Source organism: Hyaena hyaena, unplaced genomic scaffold, assembly GCF_003009895.1.
Source record: "Hyaena hyaena isolate Hyena2069 unplaced genomic scaffold, ASM300989v1 scaffold_880, whole genome shotgun sequence".
Taxonomy (NCBI): Eukaryota; Metazoa; Chordata; class Mammalia; order Carnivora; family Hyaenidae; genus Hyaena; species Hyaena hyaena.
The window spans coordinates 725,530-748,180 of record NW_024081515.1 but is presented as its reverse complement, the minus strand read 5'-3'; the positions used below and the strand labels follow the sequence as shown (position 1 = coordinate 748,180).

General features: G+C 37.9%; 2 long non-coding RNA genes across 2 annotated transcripts in view; both read right to left on the bottom strand.

The window, feature by feature from the left end:
- Positions 1-11,214, bottom strand: part of LOC120222489 — a 45,317-nt gene extending 34,103 nt beyond the window's left edge. Inside the window, exon 1 of the long non-coding RNA XR_005526060.1 lies at positions 11,171-11,214. This is a non-coding gene — a long non-coding RNA (uncharacterized LOC120222489). The remainder of the gene's footprint in view (positions 1-11,170) is intronic.
- A 3,089-nt stretch (positions 11,215-14,303) lies between these two features.
- Positions 14,304-21,693, bottom strand: LOC120222490. Its single transcript, XR_005526061.1, has 3 exons — positions 21,615-21,693; positions 14,917-15,104; positions 14,304-14,628 (listed from the first exon to the last, which is right to left on the bottom strand). It is a non-coding gene; the product is annotated as an uncharacterized LOC120222490 (long non-coding RNA).
- Between the last annotated feature and the right edge of the window lie 958 nt (positions 21,694-22,651).

Genomic DNA, 22,651 nt, shown 5'->3' with positions numbered 1-22,651 from the left:
GCTTTACTTTCACACAGAATTGAATTTAGCTGCCAAAAATGAATCTCCTCTTTCTTTCTTTTTTTTTTTTCTTTCAAAATAGTATTAAATTTATTTCAACAGTCTGTCTGAGCTATTCAGTTTGGTTGTGAGCTGATGAAAATCCATCATCAGCCAATGACAGACTCTGCCTTTCCCTCACTCCAATTTAAGGCCTGAGTACAAGCAGCTAAAGCATTCATGTCAAAAGTCAGGCATGTCAAAGGCAAGTCTTCCTCCACTAAGATTAAAACTTGGCCTCTATTCCTACAGCCCAGAGTCACCTATCAAGAAATTCACTTCCTTGTCACCTTTCCAAGTGAGGAGCCATTCATTCCATCAGAAAGGTGTGTTAACGTCCCTGAAGCCAGACACACTCTGGCTCTGATCTCATCTGTCCCCACAGGCTAATCAACACCAGACTTGATCTGAACTTGACCGAAAGGCCATAGGGAGTAGTGATTGTTGCCATGGCTCACTCCCTGAACTGTGCCTTTCCTTGTATGCAATTGGGATTTCAGCAGGGATTTTTCCAAAAATCTACATCCTTTATCTCCTCGCCACTGTCACCATCTGGCATTTTTAGTCTGCTCTACTGGAATCTAACAGGGTGCAGTGTTTGATACTTGCCTTGGGGTAAATTGAAATGCTGGTAATTGAACCCCAGCCTATGCCCACAGTATCTGAATCCCTAGAGATAGGAACGGACGGACAATCTGGAGTTTGGAAAGACCCCCTCAGGTGATTCTGAAGCAACTAAATTCTGAATACCACTGACAAAATAGCTAAGCATCTGAGTATTAATTCAGACGGTTCTAGGACTTGCTAATTTTGTGCATTGAGAATCTCCATTTCCTCATCTATAAAACCAGGATAATAATACCTGAATTCCTCCTACAGTTGTGGGATTCAACTATACTTAAACCACTAAAGCACATAACAAGTCAATAGGTGTTAGTTATTATTATTTAGTGTGATGATAATATTTGCATATATGGCAGCTTGGTGAATAAATCATGGAGTTTTAGGGTAAAACTGAATTCAAATTCTACCTTTGATATATGTGGCTTAAAAAGGATAGGACAAATCACTTTTAAAAAGAGTATTGCTTGAGTATCTATCATAGAGCAAATAGTATTCTAAATCTTTGCCAGGTATTTATGAATGAGATAAAGATGTTGCTTATTATCATGGTGCTTCTGATATAGCAATGGAAACAAGTGAATAACAAAATACACTCACAGACAAACACACAAATAACAAAATAATTGCAGAGTTTGAAAAATCTATGGAGGGGTGCTTGGGTGACTCAGTCAGTTGAGTGTCTGACTCTTGATTTTGGCTCAGGTCATGATCTCACCATCGTGGGATGAAGCCCCATGTGGGGCTCAGTGCTGAGCATGGAGCCTACTTAAGAGTTTTACCCTCTGCCCTCCCCCCACTTGTGTGCATGCATACATAGTCTGCTTCTTTGGGTTTCTCTCTCTCAAAAAAAAAAAAACTATGAAGAAAATAAAGCAGATATTTGCATAGAAAGTTCTAGAAGTAGGTGGGACATAACTTTGGATAGGGTAGCCCAAAGTATTCTCTAAGAAGTTCACATTTGAAGAGCTCATGAATGACAAGAAAGACAGCCACATGGATGAAGATATTTGGTACATGCATTCAACATGGCTTATCACAGGTGATGTAAACCTTGACCACTTGGTTAAGGTTGTATTTGACAGGTTTCTACTCTATAAAAATATGATTTTCCTATATTTTATTCTTTGGAAGTATGTGACTAGGTTCAGCTCATTTATCTAACAATATTATACTAGAAGAAAACTCCCATTCCAATGGCAAACAGGCATGAAGGGTTCAACAAGAAAAGGGTTGGGTATAAACTTATAGACAAAAATTCCATCCAGAATTACTCTTTGGATGATCTTAAATTTATAGAAGATAAACATTTGACTGCATGATCATCATAAAGCCCAAGACAAGCTATTTCCTGATCTTGTTGAGGCTTGCTAATGTGGAAATCCCTGTCATTCTTAAGGTTTCTTTATTTCACCTCATCAGTTCATGTGAAATGATGTCTTCCTTCTGTTCAGAACTTACTCAGGACATATTTGAGCAAACCACAAATACGGTCTTTGCCACAGGCGCATTGCCCAGAGTAGGCTTCCAGATGTCACCTGCATGCATAGTAGAAACCAGGTGAAACAGGTAGACAGTTAAGAAAACTGAGTAAAACTCACATAAACCGAAATCTAACTCATGAATGTGATTCAGTTCCAATGCAGCCCTATACTTTTGAAAAATTCTGAACAGCTTTTTTTTCCTCAACTAATGAAATATATTTTAAAACTACTAGATCAATGGTTATCAATCTCTAGAGTATATTGGAATTTCCTGTAGGACCTGTCTAAAGCACAGATGTCTAAGCCATACCCCAGAGTCATTGAATCAGAAGCTCTGGGCTATGGCCAAAGAATTTGGAGTTCTAGTAAGTTCCCGGGTGTTGCTGATTCTGCTGATATTTTGGATAATCCTTGCCCTCCATAAATCATTGGATTCTAAATCTTTTTATTTAAAAAATGAAAACTCTGATTTTGGTGTGTTTATGAGCTTATGTTTTTCCAAGTTACAGTTTTTAAGAATATATATATATATATATTCTTGTATATCATATATATATGATAATACATACAATCATAATATATATATATGATTGTATGATGATTGGAAATTAGGGTGGTAAGAAGTCAAAAGTCCACTCTCAGTTTGGGACAACTCTTAGGGCCAACCCAGTCTTCTGAGTTTACTGTGGGTTTAGCTAAGGCCTAGGTTTTGATGGGGCTCAGGACATGCTACCTCAAAATCTGGCACCTTGGCATACTGAATGCATTAAACAGAAGTTTGATAAGATGGCAGAAGCAGAATGTCCCTGTGACCTCCTCCTCTCTTCATTTTTTTTCCCTGAAGCAGGTTGGAAAACCCTTCTGTGAGAGGTACCTTCCCTCTGGAGACAAAAGGACACCAAGAAGGTTCCAAACAAATAGGCCTTACTGAGTTTTCCACCATTTACCACAACTACCTCATGCCCCTAACGGTTCATGTCCCCCGTGACCGTGCATTCTTTATCAAATCTAGCATAAAAGTACATCAGTCTGGGGACACCTGCATGGCTCAGTTGATTGAGCACCCAACTGTTGATTTCAGCTCAGGTCATGATCCCAGGGCTGTGGGTTTGAGCCCCATGTTGGGCTCCATGCTGATCATGGAGCCTGTTTGGGATTCTCTCACACTTTCACTCTCTCTCTCTTTCACTCTCTCCTTCTGCCCCTCTCTTCACTCACACACACTCTCTCTCTATTTTTTAAAAAGATTTTTATTATGTTTTTTAAACTATATATTTGAGAGAAAGAGAGAGACAGAGAGAGAGAGAGACAGAGAGAGAGAGAGAGACAGAGAGAGCGAGCAGGGAAGAGACAGAGAGAGTGGGGCAGAGAGAATCCCAAACAGGCTCTGTGCCATCAGTACAGAGCCCAATACAGGGCTCCATCTCACAAACTGGTGAGCTCATCACCTGAGCCAAAATCAAGAGTTAGACACTTAACTGATCAAGCCACCCAGTTTCCCCTCTTTCTTTTGCTAAAATACAAAAATAAAAGTAAATAAAAAATAAAAAGAGGTAAGTATATCAGTCTGATTCTTTGGGTCTTTATTTCCTAATGAAGTCTCTTGTGTTATGTAAAATTTAAATAAGTTTGCACACATTTTTCCTGCTCGCCTGTCTCTGTCCAGTTTAAAGTTCAGATGCAGCCAGGGACACTAAGAGATGTGAGTAAAGTTTTCTCCTTCTCAAAGCTACAGCTGCTTTGTGGTTCAACTTCTCTCTCTGCCTTGTACTGTTTCCTTCGCTCCCAGAAACTTGCTGGTCTGCAGAGTTCTCCCCAACTATATGTTTTCTGCATAGAAACATCTGCCTCAGCCTCTGGGTGAAAACTGGCCAACACTCAAATGGGTTGGTGGTGACAGTATTTTGTTTGTTTGTTGCTTCGTGTTTAAGGTTGCACAACTAGACACGGAATTCTTGCAACTCTGACAAGAAGCAATCGTTGTCAGCCAAATACTACATAAATTCGTCTGCATATAGATCATCCTAGTTTGACTCGAAACAGGCTAAGTCTTAGATGGTGCTACCATTTTCACTCATATTAGATATCATGGCAAAACACAATAAATTTCACAGATTACTATACACTTCTCTCCACTGCCAACTTTGCTTTGTATAAAGATTTGGCCAAAGTATAGTAGTTCTCTTTCATTTAAAAAGAAAAAGAAAGTGGGGCGCCTGGGTGGCTTAGTCGGTTAAGCGTCCGACTTTCGCTTGGGTCATGATCTCGCGGTTCGTGGGTTCGAGCCCCACGTCGGGCTCTGTGCTGACTGCCAGCTCGGAGCCTGGAGCCTGTTTCAGAGTCTGTCACTCCCTCTCTCTNAAAAAAAAAAAAAAAAAAAAAATTAAAAAAAAAAAAAAGAAAAAGAAAGTGTAGGGAAAACTTTTAGATAATAGAGGCAAATAAATACAGGCAAATAAATAAATCTGTTTTTTAAAATATGAAAAACATTTTAATGTTCCAAACAATTGCTGCTTTGTAAACCCTTCTCCCCAGTACATATATTTGACCATTCATTTGGTTAGAGAATTTAGTTTTTAATTGCATTCAGAATGTTTATAATTTGCCTTTCAAAGATACTTGGGCTTATTAAAATGCCGTTCTCTATGCCAGCCAGTGTGACCTGTGTGTGACCACAAAGGTCCCTAGAGAAGGAACTGACCTTTGCTGTTCTTTCTTTCTCATATTTTCCCTGAAAGCAGGTATCACATCTGTCACTACTTGGCCACAGTAGACTGTGCTAATTAACTTATAAATTATGTTCATGTGCACTGCTCTTCTCCTGTGAGGCAGGCCTATTTGTTTGTTATGTTACATCAGAACAGGGTTAAAAAGGGCCACTGGTTATGCATAAACACTGACCTAAATGTTTGGACACTGGAAAGCATGTACTGTTTCTCTGTATTCCCCACTGTGCTTTTCTGTAACTGGGGGTCCATGTGCACTCGTTGAATGATCTGAATAGTCAAGGGAGGTATCTTTGTACACACTGGTAGCGCAGCCAAAGGAGCAGCAGGGGTTAGCTGTGAGACCATGAGAAACATGTAATCACTGAGGATTTGGGGAACAAAAATCTGACAGTATCTTTTTCTCCCCATTACCTACCAAATTTTACAGCCCCCATCACTCATCCTTTAGCGCTTCGCTTTGAGTTGGCTAATAGAGATCTGGCTGAAGCAAATACCCTTCAGGCATCTTTGGGATTTGAGAATAATGACTATATTTCCTCTTCAAATGAACATATTTGAAGCATAAAAATTCCATCCTTTGAGAAGGCATTAGCCATGGGTGAAGGGCCTACGATACACAATGGAAAATATAAGCATAAGTACAATTATACTTTTACTATATCTTAAAGAACAATAACAGAGTAATCTTGATGTACCACTTGCTCTAACCAAATCCAGGCAGTATTGCTGCACTAATTGGCCAAAATGTGAAGGTTCAAAGAGCTCGCCTAATTCCATTTGGATTTAATTATAATTTATTTGAGAATCAATCTTTTCCTGCCCAGATATGTTTCAGTGCTTGTTGAATTAATCTTTTAAGAAAGGATTAACAGATGTAGATAGAAGTATTCATCAAGGCTAATTTTGAAACACTAATTGTCATATTCGACAAGATTTCTATCAGTTGAAGTTGTGCATCAAATATAACCTCCAAATTGAGTGATGATAAGATATAAAAGTCATCAATATAATTCACCTGAGTTAGCAATTTCTTATTTATGATGCACTGCATTAAATAAAAAGTTCTTGCAGTGTAGTAGAGCGTGGTCTGAGCTGAGCCAGGAACCTGCTATATAAACAAAGATGAATTATTCAGGCTCTTTAAACACCTAAAACTTCATTTTAAAATTGGGAAGAATAATAGCTACTCTAAGTTCATTGACTTATTTTAAGAAATTAATATAATAGAGCATTTGAAATATTAGGCAAGGGCTATGAACTATACTAAGACAAATACCAAATAATCTACTAATATAGTTTTATATAAAACTATAATTCTCAAGAATTTGATCACCTACAAAAATATACATTTTGCAATTTTTTACCTAAAGATATTTCTTACATGACATTTGCTTGCAGTTATACTTCTCTACTCTAAAGATATTCCCTATTTGAGCGTCAAGTACCTCTGATGCTCTTGGTGAGTTACTGGTAAGTGAGACAGTAAGGCTTCATCTTCAATAATGACTAAATAATCAAAATTGACAGTATTGCAGAAACTACTTAAAGCTGAGTGCTTTAAATAGTTTTTAACATTTTGATGACTTTGAAAGTATAATACTGAATCTATTTAGCCACCAAATAAAATCAATACATTGCTTTTCCAATGATCATGTACACAGAAAAATGTAGGCATCTATAGAAGTGTGAACTTCCTAGGAGTCTATGATTATTTCAAAAGAAAAAGTTTTCAAAATAAAGCAAAAACAAAAGCAAAACCTCAAGTATCTAAAGACAGTGCCATCTTGAAGTGGAGACATATCAAATATTTTAATGGGGTATAACTATATATATATGAATGATGTTAATATTACCAAGTTACCAAGGGACATTTCCAGTGATAGGACATCAAATTAAGTTAAAGCAACCAATGGAATGTTCATGTTTATCTTGTTTAGTTCTAACAAATTTCATCTGGTGAATCTCTGAGATTTAACGGCAAAGGAAAAATAAGTCCTCTTGTTTCTTTATCCTTATTTTTTTTCTTAAAATGTTTATTCTCCTAGTTGTATCATCTTTATTCTCTTTGATAGTGATTAGTGTGAAAGGTGATTACTAGGATCTTCATGATTAAATGTGGTATTTGCGATACTTGAGGAGAGAAGAAAACCTTCGTAGTGACTTTTGACACAATTCCTAGTATAAAAGGATGCTCAATGTGAATTTTCCTACTGTCTCATTGTTTGGACTGAAAAATAAATCAAATACACACGACTCACCTATTCTGAAGTATAGTATTAGCTCCGTTAGGCATAGGATTGAATTAGTTTTGTTGTTATTTGATTATCATCCTATCGTCATTATTGTTGAGCTTGAACAAAACCAGGGTATATGGTACCCTATTTACTGATCATTAAAACTTGGTTTTGTTGCTCTTTGCTCATCTTTCATATTGAAGATATTTTAAATGATGACTAGAGTTGGAAAATACAGATAAAGAGCTACACAGGAGCAAATTTCAGTCCACAAACAGCAAGGCTAAAGAACATGTTTCCCAGGGTGCCTGGGTGGCTCAGTCGGTTAAGTGTCTGACTTCGGCCCAGGTCATGATCTCGTGGTTTGTGAGTTTGAGCTCCGCATCGGGCTCTGTGCTGACAAATAGCTCAGAGCCTGGAGCCTCCTTCAGATTCTATGTCTCCCTCTCTCTGACCTTCCCCTGCTCACGCTGTCTTTCTCTCTCTCTCTCTCTCTCTCTCTCTCAGAAATAAATAAAAACATTAAAAATTTTTTGAAATTTTTATTCATGTTTCCCATGAACCAGATATAAGGCAGATCTAGGCAATTGACATCCAACTCTAACAGAAGATAGGCAGCTGAAAGTATAGAACTGCCAGAGGGGAACACTTAAAATGGGCTTGTCAGAAAATGTCTTTCTGTGTCAAAAGAACGTCAGTAAGAAGATTCCTCTAGAGATATATCAGCAACCCACAAAAGTGTCCACCTCCCAATATGTTTATGCCATCAGAGCTATACCAGGCATGAGTTTTTCTGCACCTTTCCTCATCTTTAGTCACCTTCTGCTTCACCCTGTGGAGTTCTGAAGTGGAAGGAGGAAAAGAAAGAAGAGATGAAATGAGGGAAGAAAGGCAGCCAGCTCTGCATCTATGTGTGGTGTAAATTTCCAAGGATGAAGCTGGCTCAGCCCAATGAGGAGTACATAGAAGGCAGCCCATAAATAAACATATTCATTTTTCTCCTTCCTTTTTCTTTCATCTTTTATCAATGCTTACCCTCTACACAAATTTTCAACATCAATGTTATCTTTCTCGTCCTTATTAATTTTCTACTTTGACAAAGGAAGCCACTCAGCATCTGTCTATCTGCCTATCTAAATATCTGGCTAAATTTTATGACGACCTGAAATCTTATGAGAAGACTGAGCTTCAATGAGAAGCACTGAGTCAAGGAACAAAGAGCTGGAATGGAATTTTTCAGAACAAAGACTGGGCCAGGAGCCATACAGAACTAGGCAGACTTAAAACCTGACTTTGCAATTAACTGTCTTTCTGGTCTTATTATGAAAAGTTTTCAACCTATTTTGGCCTCAGTTCCTACCTCCTATTCTATTGTGGGACATAAAAAGCACATGTAAATGAAGATCACAGTAACTGACTGGGGAGACCTCCACATATCCCTGCCAACATGGCTATCATCGACATTATTCACATTTTCAGAATCCAAATATTAATGATACATTCTTGACAGAAGAGAAGGAACTTATGTAAGTTCATAGTTGTAAGTTAATATTTATGAAGCTCAATAAAAACTAAAAGCTACTGGAGGAATAACTAAGACATGATATTTTAGAAGAAATATCAATCTGTGGTCACGCCATTGAATGGTGGAGGAGTTTTCTTCAGAAAAATTATTAAAAAGGCAACAATGCCTATAATTATAATCCTCCCTCTTTTCCACCTTTCCCTCACCTTTGATACCAAAGTCCTTTGGATTCCTTAAATCTTTCTCAGGGATAAATAATTTGACCAAATAATTCTACTGGAGATAAAATAATGGTAGGACTTACAGTATGATCCTGCCTATAATACGTGGGTTTAATAAAATAAAACACACTGATTTCTAAGTTAAAAGTTTCAAATTCTAAGCATGTAATATGACCATATGCAAGGCAGCTGAAGATGTGTTACAGAAGGAGAGCAGTTCTTCAAATCTGACGTCATTGTAATAGTACCCACTAGCTTTGACTCCCAGTAAGGCAAATCCCTGTTTAAAGCTTTGTTGAATAGATTTCTAGTTCCCCACTTAAAATCCATTCTGCTTTGGTCCTTAGTAACAAAATCCTGATTTTATGTTAGTTCTCTCTGTGCCCAAACAAAACGTACCCTTCTCACCTCTCTTGCAGTACAGGTGGATAGGTAGTAAGTAGAAGCTGTTAGGTGAGACAATGCAGGAAGACTCCTCAAAGGGAGAATGGATGGGTACTTTTACCTCCTGCCCTTCCTATTTCTCTGCCTGAAATTCCACTGTGGTAACTGGAATAACAACAGCTATAAAATAATTTTAAGGACTGAAACCATGTATTAAAAATGGTAGGACAGTAATAAATTGCCTAGATATGGACTCAACATACTTGCCCTTGACTAATTATTTTTAAGTTCCTTTCATGTGAGATAAAAATAAATGTCTATCTTGATTAAGCCACTGTTATTTCTGAACTGCAACTCCTAGCTGATAGGAGTATTTTACCTATATGCAGTGTGTGGTGTCACAATAAAAACTGGCTTCGATGGAAAATCTAGAAGTCTAATCACTGAACAGGGAAACAGGCTAAGCGAGGAGATGAAGCTACAGTGGCTGTATATATGACACTGTATCAAGGTGTCTAATCAGTTCTGTGTGGAACAGTAATCTAGGCAGCCAAGAAATATGCAGAAGACTGGTTGGCAGTAGCCATGGTTACTGAAAATGTGACCCTGCATAAAAACCTGCTGACAAAGAATAGAATCTTGCTCAGATGTAGTGGATTGAAGAGAGCCACAATTTTTTGAGGCATTTCCTTTTAAGAGGAGGGGTCCATATTTCTTTCTCTTAAATCTAGGCAGGCCCTTTGACTGCTTTAAATGATAGAATACAACAGAAATTATGCCTTGTAGTTCGAGGTTTCACCCTTAAGAAACTGGCAAATTTTACTCCCTAACTCTTAGAAGGCTTATTCTCTGAACCAGAGCCACCATATAGGAAATCTAACTCCTCCACTGAAGGAGAGAACCCTGTGGGGAGGATCAGTATATGTGCTGCCGAAGCGAGCACGCTGTGGGGAGGATCAGAATGATATAGAGAGGGAGAAGAGCCCAGCCCAGCCTTTCAGCCAGGGAGCCATCCTTACCAATGAACCAGGCCAATAAATGATGCCACTTTGGGCCTTCCAGACCAGATCAGCCATCAGCTGAATCCCAAATCAAAATCATGGGGAACAGAATTGCTCCACAAAGCTGTGTCCAAATTCCTGACCTACAAAATCATGAACTATGATAAAATAGTTGTTGTTTTAATCCATTAAGATTTTGAATACAGTAGCAGAAAACTGTGAGTGAACCAGCAAGAGGTAAGTGCAAGAGCTAAGACTCAAGAAGAGACAAGAGATCTTACTGGGGAACACCAGAGAACTAGTGAAATATAAAAAATATAGTTCTATTAGGGCCAAACCTGTTGGGGAGAAGCCTTTTAATTGTGGGACACACACATATTCTTTTCAGTTAATTAGCTTATAAGACTATAGGTCCTAGATCAAAAAAGCTTATATAAATAAGTGGGAAGGAAACATATAAGAACCAATACAAGAATCCAGAGTCTGAGAACATAGTAACAAGCTCCACAGACCAAAGAAGGGAAACTCTACAAGGAATAGATGAAGGATTGAGGCCAGGGTTGACCCATGGAAATTAGTAGCAGATTCAACTGTAGGGATGCATAAGGAGCTGAGGTAGGAAAGAAGAGGCAAATGATCATGTATAAAAGGTGGATTTGTATCAGCAAATTGAGTGCAAATTGAGTTATATTAGTAAGAACTGAATTGCCATGAGAAAAGGGAAGGAGAGAGTTGAAGAAACATCAGGTAACTAGTAAAAGAAATCAAGAAAGTATGAAAGTGATCAGTGAAACTAATTGAGTTCCTATACCTTATGTCTTCCACTCCCCCTACTCCCTGACTATGGCAGATGTAAGGGGACTTTTTGCCTGGTTCAAATGTTTTGTATCTATTTGCAATATGAACTCTAGGGAAGATATGATGCCACTTACCATCAATAAAGGTGTGCCCAGTGGGATCCTCAACAAAATGGAAGATGAGACAGCAAAGTAAGGCACCAAATGTTTTCTCATGATATCCTAGGAAAGAATAATTGCCATAGACTGAGAACAAAGTGTTGGACAGAGGCTGCAGAGAGATTTCCAGGAATATGAACTACACTTCATTCGGGCTCATAGATAATCAACAGAGAGGCTCTTTACTGAAAGTTACTTTTCAAAACAGAAAAATAATTATTATAAAGATCCAGAAATGTTTAACAGAATGTGAAGGCAGCCATGTGGCTAAAGTTGAAGATGGAAAGCCAGTAGGCGCCCAGATGGTGCCCACTGTGTCTTGACCTTCTCTCCGTCCACCCGTTTTAGTCCTCCTCCCTTGCCCTGAGTTAGTCAGTTTTCCTTCTGTTGACAGATAAGGCTGCCATCCCACAGCCCCTGGGCTCCCATCTTCTCTGCTCGACAGATGTGCTGCCTTTAGGTCTCAATCCCAGCTTTCTAGGAGAAAGACCAAGGGAAGATAATTTAAGTTTTACGTCCACACCGATCTACTGTATTCAAAATGACCCAGTCGCATATATATACATGGCTGCTATAGACCCAACTCTGTCGACAGGATGAGCAATCCTCAGAGAGAAAGAACTCTTATGATTTGGGCATAGTACTTAAAGTAGTGGTCCACAGTATTGTATATGAGATTGTCTATTGTGCCACCATCAACACTATCATTTAGGAGATCTATGCCATCTTATAGGTATGAAACCTTGCAGGGTCCCTTAAAATCCGTAGTCAAGCACAGTCTCAGTAATATTTGGTTAATATTATTCTTTGGATTGCTTTCCATAGGTACACAAAATATCTGCACTATCCTACCAAATTACCCGTGATGAAGTATTGTCTTGTTGAATTCTTTGGCATTTTGTTTTTCTTCTATCTCAGATGATTTCCATGCTGAAAGTTTTCTTTTTTTTTTTTCCAAATTATTTGAGAGAATGATTAAAGTAGAAAAGATGAAAAACAATGTATTGCTTTATTGCAACTTTATACACCTTTATTGTAATCCATAAGCAGAAATAGGCCTCTGGATCATTTTATTTCCTAAACTAAAAGGCTTGTTTTTAATGTTAGACATTTCAATATGAATCTAAAAAAGGATCATATTAGTCCATTGGTAAGAAAAGTTTCTTTTCCAAAACCGCTTAAACTACTGTGTGCTTTTACTGTGGTGTTCATGGTAAAGACAACTTCAGAGTCATTTACCTCACGCTGATGTGGTCCTATAAATCTGCACATAGTTATTACCTTTGTAACCCAAGAGGCTGTCCCTGTGAATCAGCTCTGGTCTTTTATTTGGAATAGTACCACTGGATATGTCATTTGGGCTTTCATGTGGTTCTGTATATGTCATTGTTGAAATGCATTGCCTTGCTTTGTTCTGCCTGTTGAAGTAGAAACTAACCAAGCAAAGGTTGGACAAGATCACACAAGATGATTCACGCATAGTGTAATGGTTTGAGAGGTGGGTCTTTTTGTACTTGTGAATGCCAAAGACATTTGCAGCCATGATGGTTGGACTGAAGTGCAGTTCATTTTTTATTCTAATCATCACTTTTACTGTATTAATTCAGCAACCTCAGTCAACTGAGGCCCTTCTGTAGGTGTAAGATGTTGGAAAATTTGAGAAAGAAAATAAAGTATGAATGAAGCACCATGTTTGATGTATTTATTGACCACCAACTATCACATTCTTCTCTACTTGATCATATTCGAGTCTTTTTGTTTTTCTTTTTCCTATTCTGAGTTTAGATTCCTTAGTTGGTTTATGTCTAAGGGACAGGAAGGCTGAAATTTGAAACCCCACCAGGTTCCCTGTCCTTTTCCTTTCTGTGACTGTGAAGGGAAGCTGAATACTTCAGTAACACCATGTTTCAATTATTTTTATTTTAGACCACATGGGCAGACACTGCTCACCACTGTTTGACAGGATGTTGCTGTGTCTTCTTGGTAGGGGTCCACTGCCCATCAAAGAGAGAGAATTTGATTCTTTTGACTCTTAAAAAAAATGTTAGCCACACACACTCAGACAACACCTCACAGGGATATATGTCTGAGTGAGAACTTTTGAATGAAGTATGTTTTCTAGTTATTTTCTCTAACCAAAGAGGGGAATATATTACTTCTTGTGAGTTCTAGGCACTCAACTTGCTAACATGCTGAAAGCTATAGATCCATAGTCACTTACCTAAAACTTCTGAGCTCAAAGATAATTCAGAATTCAGAATTTTTCATATTCAATGTACTACTGTTATATAATAACTGAGATTGATCTGGGGAAAACTATAATAAAGCCCATTAATAATTCTGCAATGAAATATGTGGGTACTCATACTAAGGAAGATGGACAAAGATTGATAATAGTCTCATGTCAATTCTGGGTGGGTTTTCTACAAATCAGTTCAAGCCATGTCTCATTTTGACCCCCTAAAAGTTATAAAAGATTTTGGTATTAAGGTTTTTTGTTTGTTTGTTTTGGAATTAGAAGGAGGCAATGCTGTACCTAAATTCATAGGTTTCAGGCATGTTGTAGATGCTTACTACAGACTTACAGAAATAACTCACTGGTTGAATGAAAGGTTGATTAGTTATAATAAGTATGTGAGTGAGTGAATGGAGAGTCTTTGTCTTATAAGGTAGAAATAAAGAGGATAGAATATTTTATGGTTTAATAAGATCTCTAAACTTGAAACCAGAATTTAGAAGGGAAATTGTCTCAAATGAAGTAGTTTATTTATTTTGCTAGCCATCACTGCATAGAGCATTTGGGACCAGGGTACTCAGAGTTCATATTAGATTCTATGTATACTCAACGTGCTTCTATCTCTGATTACATTCTTAACCTTTCTTCTTAAAGCTTTGTGTAACCATTAATTACAGGTTACCTTTTAACACAGAAAAAAAAACCATGATATATAAGAAAGTAAATAGTTATAAGTACAGGCTATTCTTCTACAGACACAGATGTTGCTTTGTTGCTTCTTTAAAAGAGATTTTGCTAGCATTTAGTTATAGAAAATGATCTTTTGGTTTATAAAGTTTGTCACATCCTTTGTCATACTTTCAGTTGAAAAGTGTTCTGCACATTTTAAGGGGTTGTTATGTTTCGGAGATTTATTTTCTTGTATGTTTGATACTAATTAGAGAAAGAATATGACTAGAACACAAAAGCACACTGGAACAAGTTATATGTGTTATCTTCACCTGGAAGAATTCTCTCATGCCTCAAACTTGCCTTGTAGCTGACTGCCTGCGAATGAGGACTTCCTTGCTTCCCAGTCAGCAGGTCAGTTACTCGAGAGCTGTCATCTGGATCTCCAGGTTTCCCAAGAGCCTTCTTGAGTTATATCTATTGCCTCAGCATAGATGGCATTCCTTCCCATTCTCAAAAGAATCCTAGTCTGGATGAAAAATTTTATAATTACCTTAATTAATAAAAATTCTCATTTTTTCAAGTGCTCATGCTTTTCCAGCAAATTCATCCCTTCTCTCAATCTTATGATTGTATCACAGGGTGAACATTTCTGCCAGAAGCAACTATATTAAACCAGTTTTCTAGAGAACAGTTAGCTCTCGATGGAAAAGCATTTGCTTGTTTTAATTTTCTTTTTAAAGTGTTTTTCTTTTCCCCAATCAGGAAAAAAATATCTTTGTCTTCACCCACAGAGACTCTTAAAGTATGTTCTTACCATTTACCAAAGTCTTTCAGTTAAGCACCAATTTCCCCATGGAAACAAAGTCAGTGGAGCTCCAATAAAAATGAGTATACGTCCAATGTGGCAGAGGAACTGAACACTCCCCAAATGTTTGCATTGCAAGGCCACATGAAACGGCATCTTCTTCCCTGCTCACCAGCATGTTTCAGCATCCCTACAGTCTGCCAAGATTAATAGAGGTGTAAAAGCCATGTGTTCAGCATTGAATTTGTTTATTAAAGAGGGAGGTAGAGAGACATAAGTGCTGAGAAGGAACTGTTGAAAGGTAGGGTTATTCTGTTGCTGATAAAACAGAGAAAAAAAATTTTCCACTGGGCAGAAAATAGGGATTAGCTAAACAGATTGCTGTTTCCACTTTTATCTACAGGCTATACAGATATGTTTACTAGCATGATAAACGACTAAAACAGTCAACAGTGGAAGGGGGTGGGCAGAGTAACAGTAGCATCGTTATTTCTCTCTTTCCACAAAGAAAAATTATTTTTGCTTCCCGAATGCTACTAGATGGCTTCAGTCACTGCGCCCATAGTTCATGAATAAAACTTGAAAATGAACCCATTGGCTAACCTTATTGGCTCCCAGAAACACATCCATTTACTACTAAACAGAGTAATCCCCCTACCTGGAGTGGGAGACAGGTAGATTAACTCTATGGATTTTACCACTAAAACTAACAGAATGAGTCTTTGTGCAAAAGAAGGGAGTTTTCTTAATACAGACTCTACATGGAATCCTTCCAGACCTCACTCCATGTTTGAATCTAGTAGGATTTGCACACAAATATGGGCTGGTAATAACTACTATCCCGTTAACTTTAGAGGCACTGGAGCAATGCTATCTCAATTTCTCTTGACAGATCCTAAAGCATTTTCATGAATACTGGAATGGCTTTGCACTGAAAGTAATGATCAACAAAACAAAGAAAACAAAACAACGGTACTGCTCCCAAAAGAAGGGAGTGCCCTTTCTTTGTTTTAAAATGAGACAAAAATAATGTTCTAACCATCTGGCCTTCCAAGAACCTCATGTCCTTAGGGTTGACTGGGAAGATAAATTGCTAATTTATCGACCATGATTTATTAACTCATAATTAGGATATGTGGTTTGTTAACTATAAGTTTGCTATCAGAACATGAAAACACAGGGCAATGCAAGAAAATTCTAGACATGTGGTGACCTCAGACTGAGATCTAAAGGTTTTTTAAATATTTTTAAGTTTATTTATTCATTTTACGAGGGGAGGGGGCAGAGAAAGAGCAATCAAGAGAAAGAGAAAGGGAGACAGAGAGAGGGTGAGATAGGGAATCCCAAGCAGATGCTGTACTGTCAGTGCAGAGCCTGACGTGGGGATGCATCCCATGAGCCGTGAGATCATGACCTGAGCCAAAACTCAGAGCTGGACACTCAGCCCGCTGATCCACACAGACGTCCCTCAAACTGAGATCTTTTAGTTCAAACATATCACTTTTTTAAAAGGAGGAAACTGAGGTTAGTCAAAAACTGCTCATTGACTAATCTGGAGCCAGGAATTGTGTTCCTCAGTCTACCAAGGCCCTATCCAGTGCTTTTACTCCTTTATGCTTTATTCCAAGAAAAAAAAAAGAAAGAAAGAAAGAAAACAGTCTGAGTACCAATGTCATGAATATACCAAGTAATCAGGGTAGCAAGGAAAAGAAAACAATGTTCACAGCCAGAGAAAAATGCAAAGGTAGCTCTTTGCTGTAAATACAAGAGAGAAAAACTAGAATAGGATGATTTTCTCCTCTGACACAGCAGGGAAATTATCTAAGAGGAAGTCAAAAGTATGCAAATGTGATTGGGTGCTGAATGCAAAGAACTTTGAAACAGATTCTGAGCAGAAGCTGGTGGCTGGGGTCTTAATGAAGCCTTGCTGGATTCCAAGCCAAGGGGAAAGACATTCTTACCTCTCAGGCATTTGCAAGGGTTGATGACTATCAGACAAGGTTAATAGGTACAGAGGGACTTGCCACTTTAGGCCCACATTTCTGGTTCTGCTACAGAAACTAAAAATACCTCTACTGAGAAGGCTTTTTTTTTCTTTCGTTTGCAGATTTTTGTAGAAAATCCCTCTTTCCTTCAGTTTCCTTCAGCCTCAGTAACATCTTGCCTTGGAATGTAGTGCTAACTTTCTTGTCATGTTGCCCAAGAGGAGGAAAAAAGATATGAATGAGTGCTTTCAGGTGCCTTCAGGGTGGGGTTCAGTTATTTAGAATGATAGAAACCCTGAGGTGGAAGGAGGTTTAGAGACTGTTAGCCTAGCGGTTCTCAACTAGAGGTGGTGATTTTTGTCTCCTGCAGAACATTTGGCAAAGTCTGGACACATATTTGGGGGGAGTCACAACTGAATGGGAATTATAGTAGCATCAAGTGGGTAGAGTCCAGGAATGTTGCTAAACGCCCTACAATGCAGAGGATGGCCCCCACAACCAAGAATTTCCCCCAACTGACAATAGTATCTAGGATGAGACACTTCTGAATGATTTTGTGTCATAAAGGAGTATATGAATGCTCAGTGAGGTTCAGCCCAATCTTAAGCACTGGTCTCTTGACTCGGTTTCCAGTGCTCTTTTATATTGTAATTGGACCTATTATTTGCTCTATTAATTCTTGAGCCTGGTTCAGATTTTTCTCTTATAATACTCAATATTTTTTAAAGGAATGAATTCTCTTGTGATACATATATGATGTATAGAGTAAACTTATCTCGAATTTAAGAATAGTAATTGAGAAACAACCTCACCTTCTCAAAACAATAGGTATATGGAACGTTGACTCAAAATCAATCTGCTAGATTGTTCCTAAGGAAACTCTCATAGTACATAGTATTTCTCTTTCTTCATTGCTTCTTTTTTGGCTTTCTGTGCGGGGAAGATGAACTTATCAATAGTCCCCATTATGTGAACTTGCAAACTCCTTCTTCCTTGGCGAGTATGTATCCTCAAAACTATGTGAGTTAATTATTCACATAATTTTTATAATAACTAAAAGTTAATTAATTATTGACCTAGCTGCATCTCAAAAAAAATTTATTCTGTGAAAAGTTTCAGAAGATTTTATCCTCAATCTGAATTTTCCAGGTTTTAGTGACCTCGTACTTTCCATTATGTTGAAATTATATAAATGTAAAAGCCTCCTCTCCTGAAAAGGCAGGAACAGCATGAATTTCACACATTTGAGCCCTTCTTGAGCCAGGGGCCTTCCAGGTTAAGGGGAGCAGAAATTTTACCCCAAAACTTGCCTGTTTGGCATACAAATGATTCTAGGCTAATTGTTTTTAAGAAACAACAGACAGCACTCTGAAAACTAAGAAATAAAAAATATTTATACATGTAAGAAGAATCTCCACTTGTAAGGACCTCTCCTTCACTATACCAGGAAGAGAAGATATAGAAATTCTTATTAATGAAGAAGACAATGACTTACATTGGCGTAACAACCAGACAGACTTTTGTTTACTGAGCTTTCTTTGAGGAACTTCCCATAACTGTCCCCATATCCCCCAACATCTTTCTTTTGTCTTTAGCTGGTGATATTTAAGGTGATGGCCTGAGCTATTTCTGGGTATTACTCAGTTTCCCTGGGTTCTCCCCCATGTATACAGGAGGTTTACAGGTTATTAAACTTCTGTTTGTTTATCTTCTGTTAATCTGTCTTTTATTATGTGGGGTGGAGGGGTGGGTTCTCAGCTAAGAGCCTCAAAGGGTAGAGGGAAAATTATTTGTCATTCCCCCAAACAGGTTTCAACATGTCAAATTAAAGAGAAAAAGCAGAATGAATTTTCTCTTCTTTCCTGAGAGTAGCTCCTGAATAATCTCTAATCTTCTTAACAGAATATAAGTGGTCTACACTTTAGCTTTATTTTATTTAGCCTTTCTACAATCATATCGATCATTCACCTATAATACATGCCCATGATAAGTCTACTTATCAATTCCTTTCCCAATAAGCTACCTATCCTTCATTATTTGTAAGCAGTTTTCTGCAGAGGTTATTAAATTTTTGGAAAACCAGCATTCATATGGTTTCCAAATTTCCTAAGACCTTTTCTTTTTGAAAAACTCTGCATAACTTAATCTGTTTCTGCCCCAGTATGTAATGAACTGAAGATGGTTCCTGTCCCAATAATTCCAGGAAATGCACACGCACTGATATTGTGCACCTTGACCCAAAAATCTCAGGCTTGGCAAAAACAGAGAAGAGAAATTTACTACGGTATCTATTTACAAACCAAATAGAGTTAAAGATGTATATCCTTATTGACCTCTTATCTCCAAAGAAGGTTTAAATGCTTCCTCTTACATGAATTTCATTATGTTCTAAAAGTCTGCAAATTTTCAAGTTCATCTAAGAATTACAGTCTTAGAGCTGGTCAGAGGCTGTTACCAAAAGAAGGGATGCATTGTTATGAAATACATCAAGGGTTATTTTATTTAAAGACTGTGTGACTTCTGTACTCCATGTATATAATGTACTGTTTTATTTATCACAACTTGTTAACATCTGATTAAATATCTGTGCTATCATGATTTATAAGAAATGTATGTATATATGGTTATTCAGATGAACAAAATATATTTCTTACATACATTTGGTCTCCATACATGATTCCTGGCTCACAGCTCCCAAAACACTTGGGATTTCCCTCAGTGACAAGAGAAATAACATCCTGTGTTATAATATTTGATCTTTTTCCCTCTGTTCCTAAAAATGCTTCAAAGCCATGAAGGTGAAATGTGTGTCTTATTATTCAGAACCAGCCCATTTTCTCTAAAACTAGATTTATATTAATGAAGTGACTTTTGGAAAGTACCTAAAGTCTCTCTCTGACCCTCCCCTGCTCACGCTGTCTTTCTCTCTCTCCTAGAAATAAATAAAACATTAAAAAAATTAAAAAAAAAAAAAAAGGGGCGCCTGGGTGGCTTAGTCGGTTAAGCGTCTGACTTTCAACTTTCGCTCAGGTCATGATCTCACGGTTCGTGGGTTCGAGCCCCGCGTCGGGCTCTGTGCTGACTGCCAGCTCAGAGCCTGGAGCCTGTTTCAGTCTGTGACTCCCTCTCTCTCTGACCCTCCCCTGCTCACGCTGTCTTTCTCTCTCTCCTAGAAATAAATAAAACATTAAAAAAAAAAAATTAAAAAAAAAAAAAAAGGAAAGTACCTAAAGATGGGGACCAGTTACCAAAGGAATCGACCATGAATACAAGGTTGTAACTTTCAGCCCTACCTAATATCCAGGATAGTTAGAAAGGCTAGAGGTTGAATCAATAATCAATGGCCAATGATTTAATGTGTAATGAGGCATTTAAAAAAAGGGGGTGGGGGATCAGAGAACATCTAGCTTGGGAAAGCAGAAAGCTTCCATGTGTCACATGCCAGGCCCCAATGTCCATGAGAAGAGAAGCTCCATGTTCTGAACTTTGCCCTATGTATCTCTTCATTGGCTGTTGAATTGCGTCCTTTAATATCCCTTGCAATAAATTCAGTAATCCAGTGACTAAACCATTTTCTGAGTTCTGTGAGCCATTCTAGCAACTTAATTGAACCCACAGAGGGTGTCACAGGAACCTCTGATTTAGAGCCAGTCAGTCAGAAGTGCAAGTAACACCTTGGACTTATGACCAACACCCGAAGTGGAGAGGTGGGAATGGTCTTGTGGGTCTGAGTCCTTCACCTGGGGGATCTGATGCTGTCTCCAGGTAGATAGTGTCAACATTAACATCCTGCTGGTGTCTAAGAATTGATTATCAGATTAAGGAAGCCTCCACACATACACATGTGTTGGAATTGCTCCAGGAACCCAAAAGAATATCTTCAGTGCCTAACACACAATAACACTCAGAAAATTATGTGTTAGATAAATGAACCTGAATCTTCTATTTGATGTTGGGCCCTTAGAAGACAAGACTGATGTTGGTTAATTTGTGATTCTTTAACAAAAAGCACAGTGGTTGGCAAATATTCAGAGCACAAATAAATAATTCTTGAAATGAATTATCCCAATTAAAAAAAACAATAATCCTTCTGAGCTTTGTTTCCAGTATAAGACCTTGCCTCACATAGAGAAAATAACTAAGGGGGCACCTGGATGGCTCAGTCAGTTAAGCAACCATCTCGATTTCAGCTCAGGTCACGATCTCACGGTTGTTGAGTTCGAACCTCGCATTTGTCTGACTCGGAATACTATCTCTACATCTCTCTCTGTCCCTCCTCAGCTCTTTCTGTCTCTCTCAAAATAAATAAATCAACATTTAAGAAAAGAAAAAATGATAAAGTGTTTACAAAATTAAAATCATTGAAGAATGATACATTTATTTTTATCTTTTTTGTTTCCAAAATGTGACATGGCATCTCAGTTCAAATGCCACCTTTGGAATGCCATCCCTCTTCATACTTATTTCATTAAGCACACTGAGTCCAGGGTTAGACAGCCTTGGTTCAAGTCAAATCACTGAAAATATGAAAGGACTTAATGTAGCTAATGTGCACCAAGTAGTACATGGCACACAATAAATGCTATATGGATTAGCCATAATTTCCAAAGCCTTCTGCACAATTTTCTTGCAGTATCATAAATAGATAATTACCAGATAATTCCCACATTTAGACTGTGAACTCTACAAGGATCATTTAATGAAGCATTTCTCCCATTTTACCTTCAGCATCTTGCTTGGTGTCTGAAATTCTGCATCACTCATTCAACGCAGCAAACACTCATTGAGCTCTTATGTACCAGCTCTAGTCCAGGATTTAAAATACAAAAAAAAAAAAAAAAAAAAAAAATTGGTGCAAAATATGTGCCCTTGTAAAGTTCACAATGAACAGATGAGACAGAGAAGCAAATGGATTACAATAAAGAGGGACAACAAATGCTAAATGAAAATGAACATGACATTATGGGAGCAACAGGCTAAAAAGCTAGTCTACTTCATGGGTGTGTGTGCAGCTATGCCTGTGGGGCGGCATGGGTGAGGGTGGGGAAGTGAAGAGGGCAGGGGAGGGGTGGGAAGGAGATGGGTCAGGCACAGATAGTGCAAAGGAGGGAGCAGCAGAATTGAATCATTAAGGATTAGCAGGAGGAGAGAAAGGAGTGATCATTAGAGTTTTGTTTTGTTTTGTTTTGTTTTGTTTTGAATTTTTGGCATTAGGAGTTTCTGGTGGGGGAGGGGGAAGAGAGTATCTCCAGCCACCTGGATATGGTGTTAACCACTAACAGATATGTTAAAACCGGCAGATGAGAAAGAGCAGGATTCATTGCAAAAATTATATTTCTTCACCTTTAAGTTACCAATAATAACAAAGAGGTATGGTAAATTTGGTAACAATTTGCTATGATTAAATATTCAATGTATGTTTTTACTTTTTATTTTTTTACTACTGGAGTATAGCATACATAAATCACTTTCTACTTTCTTATTCAGGATCATAGTTGGTATTTGAGCCTATTCTTTCCTCACATACACACACCAAAAATCACTTGGGCATCTCCCGTTACACACATCCTAATGATCACACCTCACTTTCCAAACTGTTGCTTGTGATCATAACATCTTTAACACTTTTAGGATTCAGTGCATAATTTTAAGGCACTTAGAAGAAAGTCAGTGCTTTCTGTTTCCTGTTTGTTAAAGCATGTACTTACCATTTGTTTCTTAAACTCAAAATGTATCTGTTGAAGTTCAAAGGCTTCTCT